Raw genomic sequence first — 19613 nt, 5'->3', positions numbered from 1 at the left:
TTTCATGGCTAAGCAAATGATACAGACTTCCTGAAAAGCAACGGCAGGGAGACCAATACATTTGAAATAGTCATGTTAAAGGACAAAGAATCTCAAGGAAGAAAACATCAAACTCAGAACTCTCTTTACAACACCACGGTACAGAAGATCACTTAAGTTAAATTATTTAAGTGTGAGGGAACATAATTAATGTTCAACTGGTATATTATAGAAATAGAAAAGAGAAATATTTTCTTTAAGATTGTGTATTAGAAATAGGTACTTTAAGACCAATGCAATTTGAGAGAAGTCTCAGAATTCTACTTTAAGGAAATTTTGATGTGTGTTCAGGTAATGTTAGGGTCCACTGTTGATAATTTCCCCCTCTCTGAACCCACACAAAGAGTTCAGCTGGTAATGTTACACACAAGCGGAGTTTATTAAGCCAGTTTCCTAGAGTCAAGCTTCTAGGCATGCAGGTCCAAGCAAGACCCCGAACAAGGGAAAAACCACAAAATTTATAGTCACTGCTTCCATCATAGCCTGCACTGATGAATTTTAACAAAAACATAAGCAAAAATCGCAAGTTTCATGATTCAGAAGAAAACATACTTTCAAATAGTACCAACAAGCAGTTACAGAGAGGTGATCTAGACATGTTTTCAGAACATTCTGGCAGGTACCCACCCTGCTTGTGTCTGGGTGGCTTCTATAGATGGTGAATAGCGGTTAGGAGACTATTTGCCAAGGCCAGTTGTTTTCAGAGTTTTCAGCGCAGTTGTGCTTCCCTCACAGATGGGGGGTGAGGAAAGTGGGGTTTTAAGCAAAACAAAAAGGTTTAAGTAAAACAAACCGTGAAGCAGGAACCAGGCATGATGGAGTCGCTCCTGCCTTGCTCTGTATCCAACAGTAAACATTATAATTAATAGGTCAGAGATGTAGGGAGATAAGGAAGAAGCCCTCCCCCAACTAAACATAAAAGTAAATGATTCTTGATTTATGACAAGGATTCTTGTTGATTTATAACAAGTTGGTCCTGCAGAGTGAGAGGAATCCAGGCTTTTCAACAAATAAAGATTGCTGAATTTCTACTGAAAATCCACATGGGGTTGAGGGAAGGATCCCACATCCTGTCACACAAAATGTACTTCCAGGTGAACTATATCTTAAGTCATAGAACAGAAATCACTGTTTCACTGTCATCCCGTTGTTAGTCGATTTATTCAGCAGGCACCAGTAACATCTCTATTACACTCAACCCTAAAATTTTTGAAGCCTCTCCTTACTCATCTTTCCCAAAGATTAGAGGCTCTTTCAGGGTCAGGGGAATGAGACCTATTGTTACTGTGTTTGGCGTATCGAATACACCACACGTAGCTTGCCGTGTGGGCAGGATACTCTCAGTAGCTTGCCAGGCTCTCTGAGATGTATGTAACAGAAATATAATTCCAAATTTTACCTTTCTAGTAATATAAAATTTGACATTGAAAAGCATGTGTAAAGAGCTATCCTAGGCAGAAATACAAAGAAACATGTTGGTGATTAGACTTTTTAATTTTTTTTAAATTTTCTAAGTTTTTTTTTTAAGTTCATTTACTTATTTAATTTGGCTTTTGGTAGGGGGGTCACACCCAGCAACGCTCAGGGGTTCCTCTTGACTCTGCACTCAGAAATGACTCCTGGCAGTGCCCTAGGGGACCATGTGGGATGCCAGGGATCCAATCCAGGTCAGCTGCGTGCAAGGCAAATGCCCTCCCTGTCCTATCGCCCAGCACTTAGACTGTTTTAGTTTGGAACATTAGTATGTTTGGCTTTTGTTTATTACCATCATGCCAGAGGTTGAAGCCGGGTCTCAGGCCGGCAGGGAATGGATGATGCCTCGGAGCTTCACTCCCGGGCCCCGGAGCCACCACAGGTGTGTCAGGGCCCAGGATTAAGAGAGTCTGAAATGAAGCCACAAGAAGGAGAATATTATGTTCAATACCTATTTTATACAAAGGGCTATGTAAAATATATGCAAGCTCCTACAGTTCAATTAGGAAAAGAGAAAAACACAATTAAACAAAATAAAATGGATACCTAATTGGGGAGATAGGTTTGGCACATGAGCCTTTTTTTTTAATTAACTGATTTTTTTAAATTTCCCCTTAGACTTAATGTAAACACTGTGGTTTAAAGAGTTGCCCATGATGATTTGTTACAGATATTCAGTATTCAGTATTCTCCCTCTGGGAGAACTTGGCAAGCTACCGAGAGTTTCCTGCCCCCGTGGGAGAGCCTGGCAAGCTCCCCGTGGCATATTCACATGCCAGAACCAGTAACAGTGATGGTCTCATTCCCGTGACCCTGAGAGAGCCTCCAATGCAGCATCATTGGGAAGGATGAGTAGAGAGAGGCTGCTAAAATCTCAGGGTTAGGACAAATGGAGATGTTACTGAGACCGCTCAAGAAATTTGACAATCAATGGGATGATGGTGATGATGATGATGATGATGATGATGATGAAGTATCCCAATGCTGATCCCACCACCATCATACCTTCCCTCCATCATTGTCTCCAACTTTCCCAACCACCCCTTAAGACAGCCCCTACAGCAGATACTCAATAATTTATTTTGTTTAATTTTTAATTTTTTATATTTTTTGCTTTTTGGGTCACAGCGATGCTCAGGGTTTACTCCCATCTCCGCCCTCAGGAATTGTGCTTGGCAGTGCTTGGTGGGTGGGGTGGGGACATAGGGGATGCCCAGGATCAAACTTTGGTTGGTCATGTGAGAGGCCAATGTCCTACCCACTGCACTATCACTCTAGCCCCTCGATAATTTATTTTTATTGCTTGTTATCAATAATTTGCTGATGTAATGATCAAATAATGTTTCCTTAGAAGAAAGTTAGTGAAGATTGTTGTATCTCACCATGGAGCCATTAAGTCCTTGTATAATAGATTACTAAGATGTTGTTAGAAGTTAAGCCTTCTGTGTTTATATTTTGTGTATTAAGATTGAATGCCTTCTACATTATGTCCCATCCAAGTGAAGGAGCTTTGTGTTAAGGAAGCTCAGTTAGATTCCTGGGAACACGTAATTCCCGTGACTGCTAGGAATGACCCAGAATGCAACACTGGCAGTAGCCCCTAAGCACCTTCAGTTATGCCCCTTCCCCAAAAGCCCCCAAACCAACAAAAAATGCATAAGCATTTGCTCACTTCTTAAAGAAATATAAAAAAAAACCCTTTGATGCCCTGAAGTGGGTTATGTTCGGCCTCATTAATTGTCAGGGCTAAGCTGTTACTATAGGCAGAGCGGAATGGCTAAGAAGACAAACATCATGATGTAGACACCAAATATCGACAAACTTTGAAGCTCCTGGAACTCTTCTACTCTTTGAAGGAGGTTAAACTCACTGGTTCATTAAAGTGGAAAATTTAAAAATGTCCCTCTTAGATATTAGCTTGAGCCATATGAAATTGCCGGTATTTGCATTACAAATGGCGATTTTATATGGTCCAATCTAACGGCTCCCATCTAAAACGCTCCATTGAAATGTGTGCAAATGCAAGTTAAGACCGTGTGCAAGAAAGTTCATGACTGATAAGAGTTGCCAGCTAGAAGCAACTTGGGTGTCAGGTAGTCACGCAGCAGATCAACCGCGACACTTTCACCCAGGGTGACACAGTCCAGCAATAGAAATAAATAAATGCACAAGAGTACTACAACAAGATGGATCTCATTAAGAAAAAAAATTGTCATTTTAGTGCTTAAAAGTGGTTTAACGAGCAAAATAATCGCATCTGCTGAGTGGGAAAGCTGTGCGTCCAAAGAATGGAATGCTTACCAACAATGTCTTAAGCGTGATTGCCTTTGAACCCGGACAGGGAGGCAAGGCAGTGAGGGGCTCTTGGCCAGTGCTCACTTGCTTCACTGGGAGGTAATTACTTGAGTGTTTATTTTGTGATCAACCTTTGAGCTGCACATTTTAATTTTGATTTCGTGGGTGAACCTTTTACAATACTGGCATTACAAGGATAGACCTTAGCAGTTAATATGCATATATGCTGCATCATAAACAAAGAATATCACTGTCCCCTCCAATTATTCATTGTAAAAGAGGGAGTCAGCATATCTGACTCATTATAGATCCTCTCCAGGACACACTCTCGCTTATATTTTTTTTTCCTTTGAAGCGGCAGGGTACTTTATTCTGCAACTGTTTTATTCACATTGCATCCTCTTCGGGGGAAGGTTCTAGATGCCATTTCTCAGAATCCAGAAATCCCTGCAGCTCCTGGGCTTTATGATCTAGTGGAAGAGAGAACTAACAGAGTATGTGAAAGGAGAAGGAACAGCAGCCTTTGATAACTGCAGGAATGAAGGAGGAGAATCGAGCAGAATCGGACTCTTTTTTTTTTTTTGAGGAAATTTCAAGAGGGGTTGTGATTTTAGATTTGACAACCTCCATGATACAAAGTGGACTGGAATGATAGCAGGGGCTCGAGCAATAGCCCAGCGGGTAGGGCGTTTGCCTTGCACGAGGCCAACTCAGGTTCGATTCCTCCATCCCTCTCGGAGAGCCCAGCAACCTACTGAGAGTATCCCGCCTGCACGGCAGAGCCTGGCAAGCTACCCGTGGCATATTCTATATGCCAAAAACAGTCACAACAAGTTTCACATTGGAGATGTTACTGGTGCCCGCTCGAGCAAATCAATGAACAACGGGAGGGGATGACAGTGCTACAGTGCCACGATATAAAGTGACAGTGTGGTGAGTGAGGGATCCAGCTGTAGGAACATGAAGGGACGAAAGCCGCTAAACCAGAGGAAAGGCTAGTGAAGAAAAAAAAAAAAAGGGATTGAGAACTCAAGACAGAGAGATAGTAGAGCTGCTAAGACAGGTCTCTCGCACGTGGCTGACCCGAGTTCAATCCCCAGCACTCCTCAGGAATGATCCCTTAGCACAGAGCCAGGAGTTGGTCCTGAGCACAGCTGGATGTGGCATAAAAACAAACCGGGAAAACAAATCAAAAAGCAAAACGAAATCCCTCATTGAACTATCCATGTTTCTAGCAGCGAAGCTGTCATCCTAAGTAACCACGAGAGAGCAGGTCAAAGAGAGTTTGACTTGATGTAGACAAAAATAGCAGGGATTAATTAAATGGATCAACCTGTTTTTCCTGTATATTTCTTGGAATGTGCAAGAAGCTAATAGAATAACATGGTCGACACGTGCACATCCCGGCTATGTCTGCCCTTGTTCTCTTCATAATCGAATCATTTCTGGTGCCATATTTACTGGTATCTTCCATACTGCCGTGGGCAGTCAAAATGTGATTACTGCATCCATTGGCAGTTTGACAGTTTTCACCTGAACCTGAGTCCTAAGACAAGCTTGTCATTTTAGAAAGTAACTCACATGACAGTGTTAAATCTAAGATAGTGTATAAATATGCCAGCAGTTACATACAAGCTGTCTTTCTAGAGTTCATATTTTACCAGGTCATATTAAAAGAGAGTTATTATTTAATTTTTACATGGTCTCCTTATTTTTTTTTTCCCAGTGTATTAAGAAATTGCCCGGTTCAACTAAAGACATTTAAATAACAGAAAAATGGTAGGGTAGTAAACATTAAAAGGAGAAATGTTAAATTTTATTGTTTTACATGTCACATGAAATTGGAGACATTTGGGGGAAAAATTAAAGTATGTACGGGGATTTTTTTATCTATTTCATCCATATGTTTAACATCATGAAAATTCAGTCTTGATTTTATAATTCTGGAGCCTTTTCAGTATTCTTTCTCCAGCAACCTGTATTTACTCAGAATATCAATCAGCTGCATTTTTGGAGTGCATAAAACACTCTCTAATTAAGCTTTATTTAATTTGTTTTAACTCCGAGTGCAAAGGAGATGCCACAATGTGAATTACTCATTATTGTAACCTCTCCTACAAACGACACACGGGTAAGAAGTGGTGTGTGTGTGTGTGTGTGTGTGTGTGTGTGTGTGTGTGTGTGTGTGTGTGTATTTCTGTACCCTAACATCAGTCACAGAAGCAGTTCCTCGGATGATAACAATAATAACAATACTTAGCATTTACATAGCATTTTCTATCCATACAGCCCTTTATAAGCCTCAACTAAATAATGGTGCTTGTGGAGATGAGGTTATAACACCAATGAATTAGCATGTCCCTGGCTGTACTCCTCAGACACATCACCTCCCTAAGAGCCTCTTCCCCCGGGGGAGTGATTGCCCCCCTGTGATAGATTAAAACCAGATACAATTGATTGGTTGATCTCGCCTGCACTCTAAGGGAACCTCGAGAGCCTTTGGGTGTGTATCTGATTAACTCCGGCCCAGGCATCTTTATTTGTGTTCTCTGACCAGCCTTCCATGGACACGGGCGAGTGAGGAGTTGATGGCAATGATTTCAATGAGTCCATCTCCATCTCTGCTCTCTCTGCATCCCTGACGTGATCCTGTCAGTTATGGGCGGGGCGGGGGGTGGGGGAGGCTTAAAAATCATCATGGAGGCTGCCCCAGGGCGTGTTGGAGATGGAGATTCATCACTGACTTCCATCCACCAGATGCCAGTAGCATCTGAGTGCGGTCCACATCCCACCGCACTCCCTGGTGGTGCTAACCAAGCTATCACAATTGCCAATTGCCTAGTGTTCGCCGAGAACTTTCCACTTGAGTCTCCACTGTTGTCCTTTGCTTCTCTAGCTGCTAGCCATCTCTTTTCCGTGGCTTCCTGCTATCTCTGCTGTCTCCCATGTCGTGCCTCCCCCCCCCCCCCCACCGGTTCATGAAATTCAGGTGCGTTATTCCAGTCTAGCCCTCCCCAACTGGGAAGCCGTAATGTGTTGGTTGAGGAGATCTTGATATCATGTCCCTGCATGGAAGACAGGAGGGCTCGCCACTCCCCACCCCCATGCCCAGAATTCTCCCACACTGCACACCAAACAGCAGTGGACACATACCCTGAAGATCAGGTTTAGCATTGCGGGTTAGGAAACACTTCTTTTCCTCCGGTTTTGAGGTTGACGGATGTAAAAACCTAAGGCTCGCCAAGGGGCGAGTGCACTCGCGCGCTCTCCGGGCGGCTCTGTCTCACCACCCGAGTTCGGTGCTCTGGAACCGCAGCGTGTGGACTGGATCACGACGGTCGGCGGTCAAGGACAGGCGAAGGAAGAACGAGGACCAAGCTAGTTGCTGATTAGTTACCATTTATTCAATCTTCCATCTTTCTCATCTCCCGCACTCCCAGCTCCATCCTCTCTCTGGATCAACTGCTGCCTCTCTCTGGCTTCTCTGTCTCCTCCTTCTCTCTCCCACCTTGCCTTCTAGGCTACACCCAGCCAGGTAGCAAAATTAACATAAGAAAGCCCTTCCTGAGGGCAGGGCATTCCAAAGCCCTTCCTCACTCTTAAGGTTTTTTTTCTTTTCCTTAGTCCAGGAACTTATTAACATCTTAATACGAGTTATTTTTGTATGGACATAGCAAGGGATACATTGAGGCTTGCGAGGCAGCTCTCCTGGCAACATCTTGCCACAGGCTCAGACCAGAGCACTCAGGCCAGATTAATCACTCCTCACCCTAGCAGGGTCCAAATCTAGTTATCACTGTTTGGATCATGACAACATTTGTCCATGACCAAGCTCTTAACTTATATTTAAGCATTAGGCACTTTGGCCAGGCCCATCTCGATGCCAGGGTAGCACACAACTCACCGCTTGCCCTGGGTCCTTCTCGTCCCATGTCGGGACCCTGCTTTGGGGGTGCTAGGAAGTAAGGGCAGCTGAGGCTTAGGTCAAGAGAACAGATGCCCTGGAGGAAAATATCATGTAGAGTCAAATGACTCCCAGGTTACAAAAGCATAACATTTGTTAAGTCTTCCTGTGTCCATACAAAAAGGACTTGCTCTGAATAAACTATGCAAAGGACTCAAGGAGAAGAGAAAAACATAATTTACAAGTCAACAGAACACTAAGAAAGAAGCTATAAATAAACACAGAGGAATGGGAGCACTGTGACGGGAGTAACCCAGTAAACCTAAACTACCTGAAGCCATGTTATCCTACAGACAGAGGCTAGTGGGAAAGCCCCAATGTACCCATTTTGCTTCTCAGCTGAGCTTAGAAAATCATTGCCGCCAGAGTTTTGAGGAAAATACTACCTCAAGGCCTCATCGTAAAAGCTCCTATCAGACAGATGTCTGTGCTTATTATTATTTTTTTTTTTTGGTTCTCTCTTCAGTAAGTTTTATAGGGGGCTAATTCCCAGAAAAAAAAAAAAAAACTCCCCAGTCTGTTTACCTGGACAGGGTACACGGAGTGGGTTTTTGCTTTGTATTCCTAGTGTGAGCTGGTAATTATCCATCTACTGCTGGGTTACTTCGTGGAACGGGTAGACGTTTCCGACACCGCGTGCATCCTTAATCTCCCTAGGATTCTCCGGGAACGGAGTGATTTGATATGAAAACCTTTGATATTAGGAGTTGTGTTTAACATTTCAAGCCTCATTTACATCAGTTTAGTTCACTGAGCTGCCAAGCCCACAGGAAGACATATCTCGGAGAGAGAGGACTGTGGAGATGCACTCAGTGCCCTGAAGGTATATTACACGAAAATAATAAAAGTAAACTGCTGAACAAGCATCTAAAATTTATTAGCACGGGGGGTGCAGCCCGTGTGGGGATTCAGCATTGTCCCCAACTATTCCCCCACCCACCCACCCACCCACCCACCCTCTCAGTCAATATGTAAATAAGGAGGAGGTGAGTGCATTGTGAAACAAATAATCAAGATTTTCTTGATGTGTGGATTCTGTAGACTCCGCATACAGCATGATCTAGGGTGGACTAATTATCCAAGCACAAATGTACCAAATTCAGGATTGATCCAATAGGGGCATTATTCAATTTTTGTTTCCCCACCACCGCCCCTTACAAATCACGGAGGCATCGGCAGTTTCCACCTGGGTTAGGATTAGACAAGCAGTCGAACGGTTTCTGTATATCAAGAACGCACTAATGGCTGTAGCCAAAACACCTGCTAACCTGCTATTGTAAGCATTTATCCACTACTTGCCTGCGGCAGAAATAAATGAATAAATAAACTTTCACCAGTCATATTACATGAGTTAATGCATTATAGCATTATGTAAAGTAGCAAAGCGCATTCTTCTGGGGCTTTTTAAAAATCATTATTTGTGGCAGGTTAGAACATATCTGCCGGTTTCCCCGCTCCATTTTCCTCACTTACGTTTCTGTCAGAGGCCTCCCCACCGCAGGGCTAGTTTAGTCTTTGCTCTCTGAAGAATACGGTGGAGGGCCCGGGAAATGATTCCGGATGGGGCAAGGAACGGATGCCTCGCTGGAGTCCCAGAGCATCATGAATGGTGCAGCCCCACCCACTCTTCCCAAATGAATGGAACTTCTCGGCCATGCAGCCTTCATCCTCCCCAGAGAGTTTTCAAACGGCCTGGCCGAAGGGGCGGGGCTAGGGAACACTTCAGCTGTCAACGCGCAGAATCAATACGGAGTCTACTTCCCCGGGACTCGTCCCGCCTTTGGAAAGGAGAGTTTTGGCGACGTCGGAACCAGCTGTTTCAAGAAATAGCACAGCTGTGTCTCCCCAGACTCCCTGGCTCTCCTTTTGTAATGTAAGGTTTTAAAAAAGTAAAAAAAAAAAAAATTAAATCAAGGTGCTTTAAGCATTGACCAGAAAGGGCAGGCCACAGCCAGGAACCTGGTTTGCACCTCTATTTTTTTTTTTTTTTTTTGCTTTTTGGGTCACACCCAGCGATGCTCAGGGGTTACTCCTGGCTTTGCACTCAGGAATTACTCCTGGCAGTGCTTGGGGGACCATATGGGATGCCGGGGATCGAACCCGGGTCGGCCGCGTGCAAGGCAAACGCCCTACCCGCTGTGCTATCGCTCCGCCCCCTGCACCTCTATTTTCCTGTGAATGTTTAAAAAGTATTAAGGCAAAAAGGATCAGTTAAAAAAATGTAGAGTCCGTCGCTCTGACCTTTTATGGGTATCAGGGCACCGTATTCCAATCAGTACACGATATAAAATACATCTCCAGGGCAACAATATCGTTCCACCCACCTGTTCAAATGGACGGCATCATTGAACACAGGATAAATAAGAATACATTGTATCGCCTCAAATTGTGTTGAGCTATAGGGCCTGGCCCGCTTTAGTCTTTGAAGCTGACATTTATTTGCACATTTCCGATAGGATGGACTCCAGTTTCAAACACCTCCTGCTCAAATTCAGAAATCCTGTCAGGAAAATGATGCATCTGAGGATCTAATATAAGTCTCTGCTTCTACAGAAAGATGCCACCTAAGGAAGAGGGAGGAGAGATCAAACCTTATCATTTTTAGCCTCATCTTTAAACATTTGGTGTTTTGCTGCCTGTGAGAAAAAAAAAAATGTTCCTAATTTAACTTCCTCGGTTGTTATTGCCTAATTTTCTCGAGCTGGAACAGGAGTACAATGGTAGAAGTTAAATATGAAAATCATCCTTAGTATATTATACAAATTTGCACAAAAAACCATCTATGTGCCATAATTTCTTGCAAGACAATTTACTAAATCATTTAGGTTCAGTGCATTAAATTTTGGGGTATGTCTGTGAAAGTGAAATTAACAAAAGAGTTCCTTTCATTGTAGTAGGGAGGAGAAGAAAATAATTAAGGACAAATGTACCACATGGAGTTTCAGATACGTGCACCAAAAACTATAGAGCTATAAAAGTTGAAGATGATTGAAATAACTAGAAATACCCAGAGTGGTGTTGGCTAAGAAGACAATGTTGAGAAGACAGTATTTCTCAGGCTGGTACATAAAATCATCAAAATCCCTATCAAAACCTTCACTGGCTTCTTTTCAGAAATTGATAGACTGATCCAAAAATGTGTGTGGAAGTGCAAGTGATCTAGAATAGTCAACAAATTTTTTTTTCAGAAGAACAAAGTTCATGAACTCACACTTCCTGATTTTAAAATGTATGACAATGCTGTAATGTGCAAAATAGTGGAGTATTGTCATAAAGATGGGTAAACCATAGAATTGAAATTTTAGAAATAATGATGTTGGGGGCTCAAGAGATTGTACAGAGATGGAGACACTTACCTTGCTGACAAGTGACAGACTGTGGTTTGCGCGTTTCCCCCGAAATCTCTCCGGCCCGCGGAGAGACAACAGTGGAAAGCGCTTCTAATTGGGTGGGTTCTGTGAGCGGTCCCGACCTGAAAATAAAACTGGTGAGGTTAGAAAGAAAGAGGCTCAAGACAACACATGCTGATCAAGAGCGTCTTTATTATCAGTCATGCTGGTTTTATACTTTTCTTAGCAGGGGGTTGGTACATGAGTTGTCAATCATCAGGGAAGTGTCTTCTCAGACCAAAGAATGAAAAGTTCGGGGCGTTCTTTGGTGGGCTACAATATTCTCTAAGAGTCGGTTGAGAAATAGTGGGGAGGGGAAGACAAGGGTTTATCTGGCAGGAACATCTGTTAGGCGGAATGTACAAGGTTTTGTAATCTAAAGTATGGCTTTTAGTATAAAGGAAGGTATTCTACTCTGCGGGCCCTTGGGGTCTCGTGGTTAACTGCCCTGGGCTACTTTTACTTCTAGAGGTTAGCTATTTCCTTTGTCACAAGGGCACCTGTGCCTCAGGTTTTGCAAACGCTGGTAATGGAATTTTCCGGTTTGTCCAGAGTAAAGGTTGCGGGGCCCTCTTTTGTTCAGGGTCCTGAGCAGTCCCCAACAGTGGTTCAGTGCCCAGCACCAGGTATGGTCCCACAAGACCCTTTAGAAATGATCACTGAGCACTGATCCGGATTAAGCCTTGAGCACTGTTGGGTCTTCACTGTACACACACACACACACACACACACACACACAGACACACACACACCAGGCTGATGTCGGTGGTTAATTTTCTATAATGATAGTAAGACAGTTTTGTGAGGAAACACATATGCAACAAATAGTGCTAGTACAAGTAGAAAACCACATCACTGTCATCCCATTGTTCATCGATTTACTCGAGCGGGCACCAGTAACGTCTCCATTCGTCCCGGTCCTGAGATTTTAGCAGCCTCTCCTTACTCGTTTTTCCCAATGATTGGAGGCTCTTTTCAGGGCCAGGGGAATGAGACCTGTAATTGTTACTGTATTTGGCATATCGAATGCGCCACGGGGAGCTTGCCAGGCTCTGCCGTGAATCTTTTCCGTATCAAAACCAAGCCTCTGTGTGACTCAGCTAGTTCTGGGATGATAAGCCCTATGCACAAGTTGGTGAGCCACACGTTCATACCCTCAGCTCTAGAGACCCCTCAGTTCCATGCCCTCCTCTTCTTGCTGTAGTGATGAAACCCAGAGGGCACATACTGTGGGAATGAGGAACCAGAGCACCTCTACGCAAGGCATGTACTTTACCCCTTGGGATTTATCCCAGGTTCAAGACTTTCATGTTTCTTCTAGCCCATGTCAAATTTAACAGATTCTAAACAAGACATTTAAGCTGAACAAGTCTTCTTGTTTTGGTTTGCCAACTAAGTAAAAGATATCTCTCTTTACACTGCTTCTTGGGTCAGGAGCCCTTAACCTCCCCGTTTTCCTCACCTGATTGGCAATTCCTGTGCACTGTATTACTAAATATGTTACAAATCAAAATCAAGATGGATCCTGATCTCACATTTTGTGCACGTATTTTTGGGGTCGGGGCCAAGTTTGGGCCACAGCCTGCAGAGCTTACTCCTGTGCTTTGTGCTCAGGGGTCACTTCTGGTGACGCTCAGGGACCATATACGATGCCAGAGATGGAACCTGGGTCTGCCACGTGCAAGGCAAATGCCTCAACTATCTCTCTGACCGCTCTCTGCAAATGTTAGCTAAAAATTCACCACGGATATAGATACAAGAGCTAACACATAAAAATCCTGGAATAAAATAGGAGTATATCTTTCTGACCCTAGTTTGGGCAGTTTTTTCAGAGGGGTTAGTGAGATTATGAGGGTAGTTTTTAGGAGGGACAGTCAACATTAGCATTAGATTAGACATTATGATTATATGTTTTATCTAATTTTTTTTTTTTTTGCTTTTTGGGTCACACCTGGCGATGCACAGGGGTTACTCCTGGCTCTGCACTCAGGAATTACTCCTGGCGGTGCTCAGGGGACCATATGGGATGCTGGGAATCGAACCCGGGTCGGCCGTGTGCAAGGCAAACGCCCTACCTGCTGTGCTATTGCTCCAGCCCCTGTTTTATCTAATTTAAAATTAGATGAGATACTTTTATCCAATTAAAATTTTTACGTTAGGGGACTGGAATGATAGCACAGCGGGTAGGGCATTTGTTTTGCATGCATGCGGCCGACCTGGTTCTATTCCAAGCATCCCATATGGTCTCTGGAGCACTGCCAGGGGTAATTCCTGAGTGCAGAGCCAGAAGTAACCCCTGTGCATCACCGGGTGTAACCCAAAAAGCAAAAAAAAAAAAATTACTTCAATGTGAATATATTTTAATATATTTATAATTTATTATTGATAATGTATTGTTTATATAATTTATTGTGTATATTATTTATACTTTATATTTAATACATTTTAATATTTATACTTTACAGAGTACCATCCCAAAGTGGGAAAAGTCACTCTCTGCAGCATGAGAGAAATATTTTCAAATACTGTATATCTTGTTACATTAAAAAAAAAACTTTAAAAGCTAATAGAAATCAATATAATCCCATTTAAAAATGTGCAGAGGATCAAAACAGACATTTCTTCAATGACTACGTAAATATGACCCATAAGCCCATGAAAAACTACTCGACATCAGTACCCCCAAAGGGATGAAAAAGTAGTCCCCCTTAGGAGGTTTATAATTTTAAGAAACAAAGACAGATAATATTCAATACTGATGAGGATATGGAAAACTGAACACTTTTGCATTGCTGCTGGGTAATTTAAATTGATATCTAACTTGGTGGGCATCTAAATTGCTTTGGAAAGAGTTTGCCAGTTTCTCAGAAACCTAACTAGTTCTCCTGTGACCTAGCAGTTTTAGTTTTAGGCAAACAACAAAGCTAGATTAAATATAACTGAAACAAACTCACCTATGAATTTATAAAGTTTACCCATATATGTTTAGCACAGAGGGTAGGGAGTTTGCCTTGCACGCGGCTGACCCAGGTTTGATTCCTCTGCCCCTCTTGGAGAGCCCAATAAGCTACTGAGAGTATCCCGCCAGCACTGGAGACCCCGGCAAGCTCCCCATAGCATATTCGATATGCCAAAAACATTAACAAGTCTCACAGTGGAGACGTTACTGGTGCTTGCTCGAGCAAATTGATGAGCAACAGGATGACAGTGATACAGTGACATGTGTTTACAGCAATATTAGGTGAAATAGCAAATGTTTAGCAAATATGTAAATAATGCAAATACCTAGCAGTTGATAAATATATGAATAAGATAGGGCATGTCCATTCAATAGAATGTTACTTGGCAATAAAACAATTAATGATTAGAGAGACACACTATAACTGGTGATGCTGAGGGTGTTATGATGGATTTAAAGATTCAGACGCCAAAGACCATGTATTATTGGTTCTGTATGGAAATGAATGAAGAAGAACTGGTTATGAAACCTTTTGGTTTCTTTCAACATTTTTCTTTGGTTGACTTCTTTGTTTTTCTCAATACTCAAATATCTACAGAATTTAATAATCACTGTATTACTGTATCACTGTCATCTCGTTGCTCAACGATTTGCTTGATTGAGCACCAGTAATGTCTCCATTTGTGAGACTTACTGTTACTATTGTTGGCATATTGAATATTTAGTAATTTTGATAAAAAACAATTTCCATCAAGGAAATTTCTGTCTAGAAAATATCCTGGGTGGAATTTTTTCTGAATTTATTTTTACATTGAAGGCAAGATATCTATGGTTTGGACAGGCACTAAAATTGCAAGATGTTCTACACACACACATACATACACAAAATTTTTATGTATATTATGTAGACACAATATACTTTTGTAAGAATAATATATCACTATATCACTGTATCACTGTCATCCCATTGTTCATTGATTTACTTGAGGGGGCACCAGTAACGTCTCTATTCCTCCCAACCCTGAGATTTTAGCAGCCTCTTCTTACTCATCTTTCCCAATGATTAGTGGCTCTTACAGGGTCAGGGGAATGAGACCTATTGTTACTGTTTTTGGCATATTGAATATGCCACGAATTATCTTAGAATAATATATATTATGTATAATCTTATTATATAATGTGATGTGATTATTTTATTATATATAACATATAACTATAATTATATAAGAATATAGTATTGTACAAGTATAGATAATTATATAATACATATTATTCTATAATATAATATTCTTCTTACAAAAGTAAACAAGTTGTTTCTTCATTTGACCCAAACCCCTCCTTGAGACTGATCATCTTTTTATAGCCCACAAGCTTCTTTGAAATCAGATACCAGATGTGTCAACAAATAAATGTTTTCAATGCTTGCAGATAATGACAACTGCTAGGAAGAAAACACAAAGGGAGTGAGGAGTCAGTGAGCCTCTGGGGGAGAAGTGAAGGAGGGGAGAGATTTGCAACTTCTTAAGAGGAAGAGCCCCAGGCAAGTGCCCCGGGGCAAGGGGGGCAGGTGCACAGGAACTGTCTGGAAGGTTCCAGAAGCAGAAGGTTGCATGTATCCCAGTAGCAGCATCTTGAAGACTCACTCATGCAGAGGTCACTCATGCAGAGGTCACTCAGGCGGAGGGGAGAGGGAAATAGTAGCGGTAGGGTGCTGACTGGTCACATGACCATTCCAGGTTGACTCCCCGGTACCCCATAGTGGGTCTCCCCAGTCCGCCAGGAGTGATCCCCGGGTTAAAGAGCCAGGAGTGAGCCCTGAGCATCCTGAGTGTGAAGGTCTCGTGTAGAACAGGGTGAGGACCCATCCATGGGCACTGCTGGGCCCCTGAGGTGCGTGGAACGGATTCCAAGCCCAGTGGGAAGCCGTGGGTAGGTTTTGCGTGAAAGAGGGCCAGGTTCTGAGGGTGTCTTCCAAAGTCACGCTGACCTCGAAGCAGGAAAGGGCAGGCAGTGGGCTGGCCAGCGGCTCTCCGGGCAAAGGTCCAGGGAGTGCCAGGGCCGAGGCTGGCAGCCGCAGAGAGCCTGAGAAGTGCCTTGGTATGACTCACTTAAGACATCGCGCTTTGTGTTTGATTTTATTCTTGGGCCGTGTAAGGAGATCGAACATTTTGTTTAGAGCTTCAGCTTGAGTCTCTGGCTGATTCTCCGGGCCTTGCCAAAATGAAAGACACACAATGGCAGTTGAGGATCCCCCCCACCCACCCCCCTTTTCTTTTTCTGGGCAGCTCTAGTCACCCTTTTTTTTTTTTTAACCTCAATACTTAGGGTGTAATCAATAAACAGAACAGAGGCTGTTCATTCCAGCAGGATGGATTTCAACAAAAGCGCTCCATTCACAGGGGTAATAGGCAGACTTCACCCGGCCCGAGCATCCTCTGTGATGGCCAGTGTCTCCGCTCACCTCCTACTCCCCTGCTCAGCAGTGATGAAGTGCCCTATTGGCACAGGTCTGAGTTATGTAGCTTCTAATCCCGGCGGCAAGGCGGTACCTTCCTACTGGAAGGTGAGACTATTACTCAGAAAGAGACACTCAGGAATTTGAAGGAGTTGAGGAGAGCGGAATTTAGTACTGGCTCCAGTTAGCTTTGGATTCTCCAGAAAAGAATGCTTTTGAGGGGCTGGAGTGATAGCACAGCGGGTAGGGCGTTTGCCTTGCACGCGGCCGACCCGGGTTTGAATCCCAGCATCCCATATGGTCCCCTGAGCACCGCCAGGGGTAATTCCTGAGTGCAGAGCCAGGAGTCACCCCTGTGCATTGCCGGGTGTGACCCAAAAAGCCAAAAAAAAGGAATGCTTTTGATTTTTTTCTCTATGTTAAGCCATATCCAGTGGTACCCTGGGCTTACTCCCGACCTGTAAGGTCAGGGATCCCTCCTGATGGAGTGATTTGGGGGTTGGAGCATCATATAGGTACCAGAGATCAAACCCATGCACCACATGCAATGCAAGTGCCTTACCCACTGTACTATCTCTCCAGCCCCAGGGAAACGCGTATTTTTGCTAAAAACTTTTAATTATATGTTGAGATTTAGTTGGTTTTTTTTTTTCTTTTTGGGTCACATCCGGCAATGCACAGGGGTTCCTCCTGGCTCTGCACTCAGGAATTACTCCTGGCGGTACTCAGGGGACCATATGGGATGCTGGGAATCGAACCTGGTTTGGCCACGTGCAAGGCAAACGCTCTACCCACTATGCTATTGCCCCAGCCCCAAGAGATTTAGTTGGTTTTCATGGCAAGAACTCCTAAAAATATTTTTTTGTTGTTGTTGGTTTGGTTTTGGGGAGCCACACCCAGCAGTGCTCAGGGCTTACTGCTGGCTCTGTGTTCAGGGGTCTCTCCTGGCACGGCTCAGGGAACTATATGGGATGTCAGGAATTGAACCCAGGTTTGGCCGCATGCAAGGCAAGTGCCCTACCTATGGTATTATTGCTCTGATCCCCTGAAAATGTTTTTTTAAAAAACGTTTTGAGATGTGATCTTTATTTTCCTTCATCCAGTCCCTTCCATTGTCTTATGTTTGAATTCACCATGCCACTAGTTACATCAATCCTAAAAAAAACACTTATATAAATAGATAGCCTCCATTAATTTGAACTTTTTTGGGGGTAGAAGGCTGGTGCTCTGATTTTATTGCAGAGCAATTAAATATGATTTATTCTCTATCATTTATTGACTTATCCATCCAGCAAATGATTATTGACTGCTTACTTCTTTATCACACAATGTGAGACAAATTTAGAAGCCTAATTAATTATAATCATAACGGCCAGCGCTTGTGGAAGAGATTCTGTGAACTAGCCTACAGCACATCATGTGAGTTCTCTTTCTTACGCATTAGAATTATTTGACGTTTATGGTGACGTTCATGGCGCAGAAAACTGCGGCACCGAGAAATCTAAAACAGCTAAAATAGCGCATGGTCTGTGTTTGGGAGTTTCCAAACTTCCAAGTGAAAGGAACATGTGCAGGGTTAGGCTGCCTGTGATCATCTGCAGAGGATTGGGAGAGCAGATTAGAAGAAGGAAGAAACCAGAGGTGTGGGCGTTTTTTTTTTTTTTTATTTTATTTTAGAGAGTTCTTGATATGAATTTCTGACTCAACCACTACACCGAGTGAAACTCAGACCTGGATATAATGCAGAAGGCAAGTTCTTATCTTTAAAGCACATTGTTTTACTTTAAGGACTTCTTATCTTCCCCAGCAGCCGACTTCGCAGCTACATTATATATTTGAATAGAGATATAGGCTGCATCTTCCTCTGAGTGGCAGGCAGTAGGTAAGGAGAGTTTTGTTATTTCATCCATCACACACTTTTCCCAGCCCCCCACCGGAGAAAATGATATGGAGAACAGGAATGGAATTTTAATGGGACAAGCCAAACATTTATGCTTGTCCGGCAGCTCTGATAGCTATGATGCCATAACATTTTCCTGGGATCATGTAAAAAATGGTCCAGTTGGGAACCTTTGTATGAATTCAGGAGAAATTAGCTCTCGGTGTTTTGCCAGCTTGAAACACTTAATTCAGAACCCACACAGAACGTTTTTTTAAAAATTTCATCATTAGTATTTTCTTTATGATCAATGATATCTAGAGTACTTAAAGATCAGCGTTCAAAAGCACAGAAAACACTTTAGCAAAGAAAGGAACTAATTCATGCACATTTTGGGTTAAATAAGTGCTGGGAAGATACATTGAAATGATGCTGTTTTAATCAAAGAGATTAAACTTTTGGAAATCCATTGTCTAACACATTATTTTGCCAACAATAGATTCATTTGGTAAAGCACACGTTCAGGGACTTCGGTGAAAACTTACTGGACTATGAATAGATTTTTAAAACATCAACTTTATGAAGATCTGTAAGATAAATGGCTTTGTATTTAAAGTACGTAAATTGGCGATTTAATTGAAAATAGCCAAAAGAAAATAGCTGGGGAAACCTACAGTCATTTTTGAATCCCTTAGTGATCCATAGAACCATATTACCAAATGATTCTAAGGTCAGACAGAATTCTTATAGTTTTCAATTCAGTTTTGAAGATGAAATGAAATGAAAACCTAATACTGCAATTTGCAGGTCTTGACACCAGGAGGCGGTGTTTCGTTTGGTTATGGTCACATGACTTCATTTAAGAAAAATGAAATGAGCAAACATTTAAACTTTGAACACTCAAATCATCTTCATCTGGGGGAAAGTGATGCATGGCACTACACTGGCAGACATTTGCCACATAAAAATACGATGAGGACATAGACCCCAGACCTCAAATAATCAACATTCCAACAAGGCATTGTGGGTAAGATCATTATTCTGACATTGGGGTGCAAAGGAGAAGATTAAGTATGTTGTAAGAAGCAGCAATCACATACAAGAGAGAGGGCTGAATCTGTCCTGATGGAATCTGGGCGTAATGCGGAGTACAAATTTTT

The sequence above is a fragment of the Sorex araneus genome, chromosome 2 (assembly GCF_027595985.1).
Source record: "Sorex araneus isolate mSorAra2 chromosome 2, mSorAra2.pri, whole genome shotgun sequence".
NCBI classification, from domain to species: Eukaryota; Metazoa; Chordata; class Mammalia; order Eulipotyphla; family Soricidae; genus Sorex; species Sorex araneus.
This window is presented reverse-complemented; position numbering follows the sequence as displayed.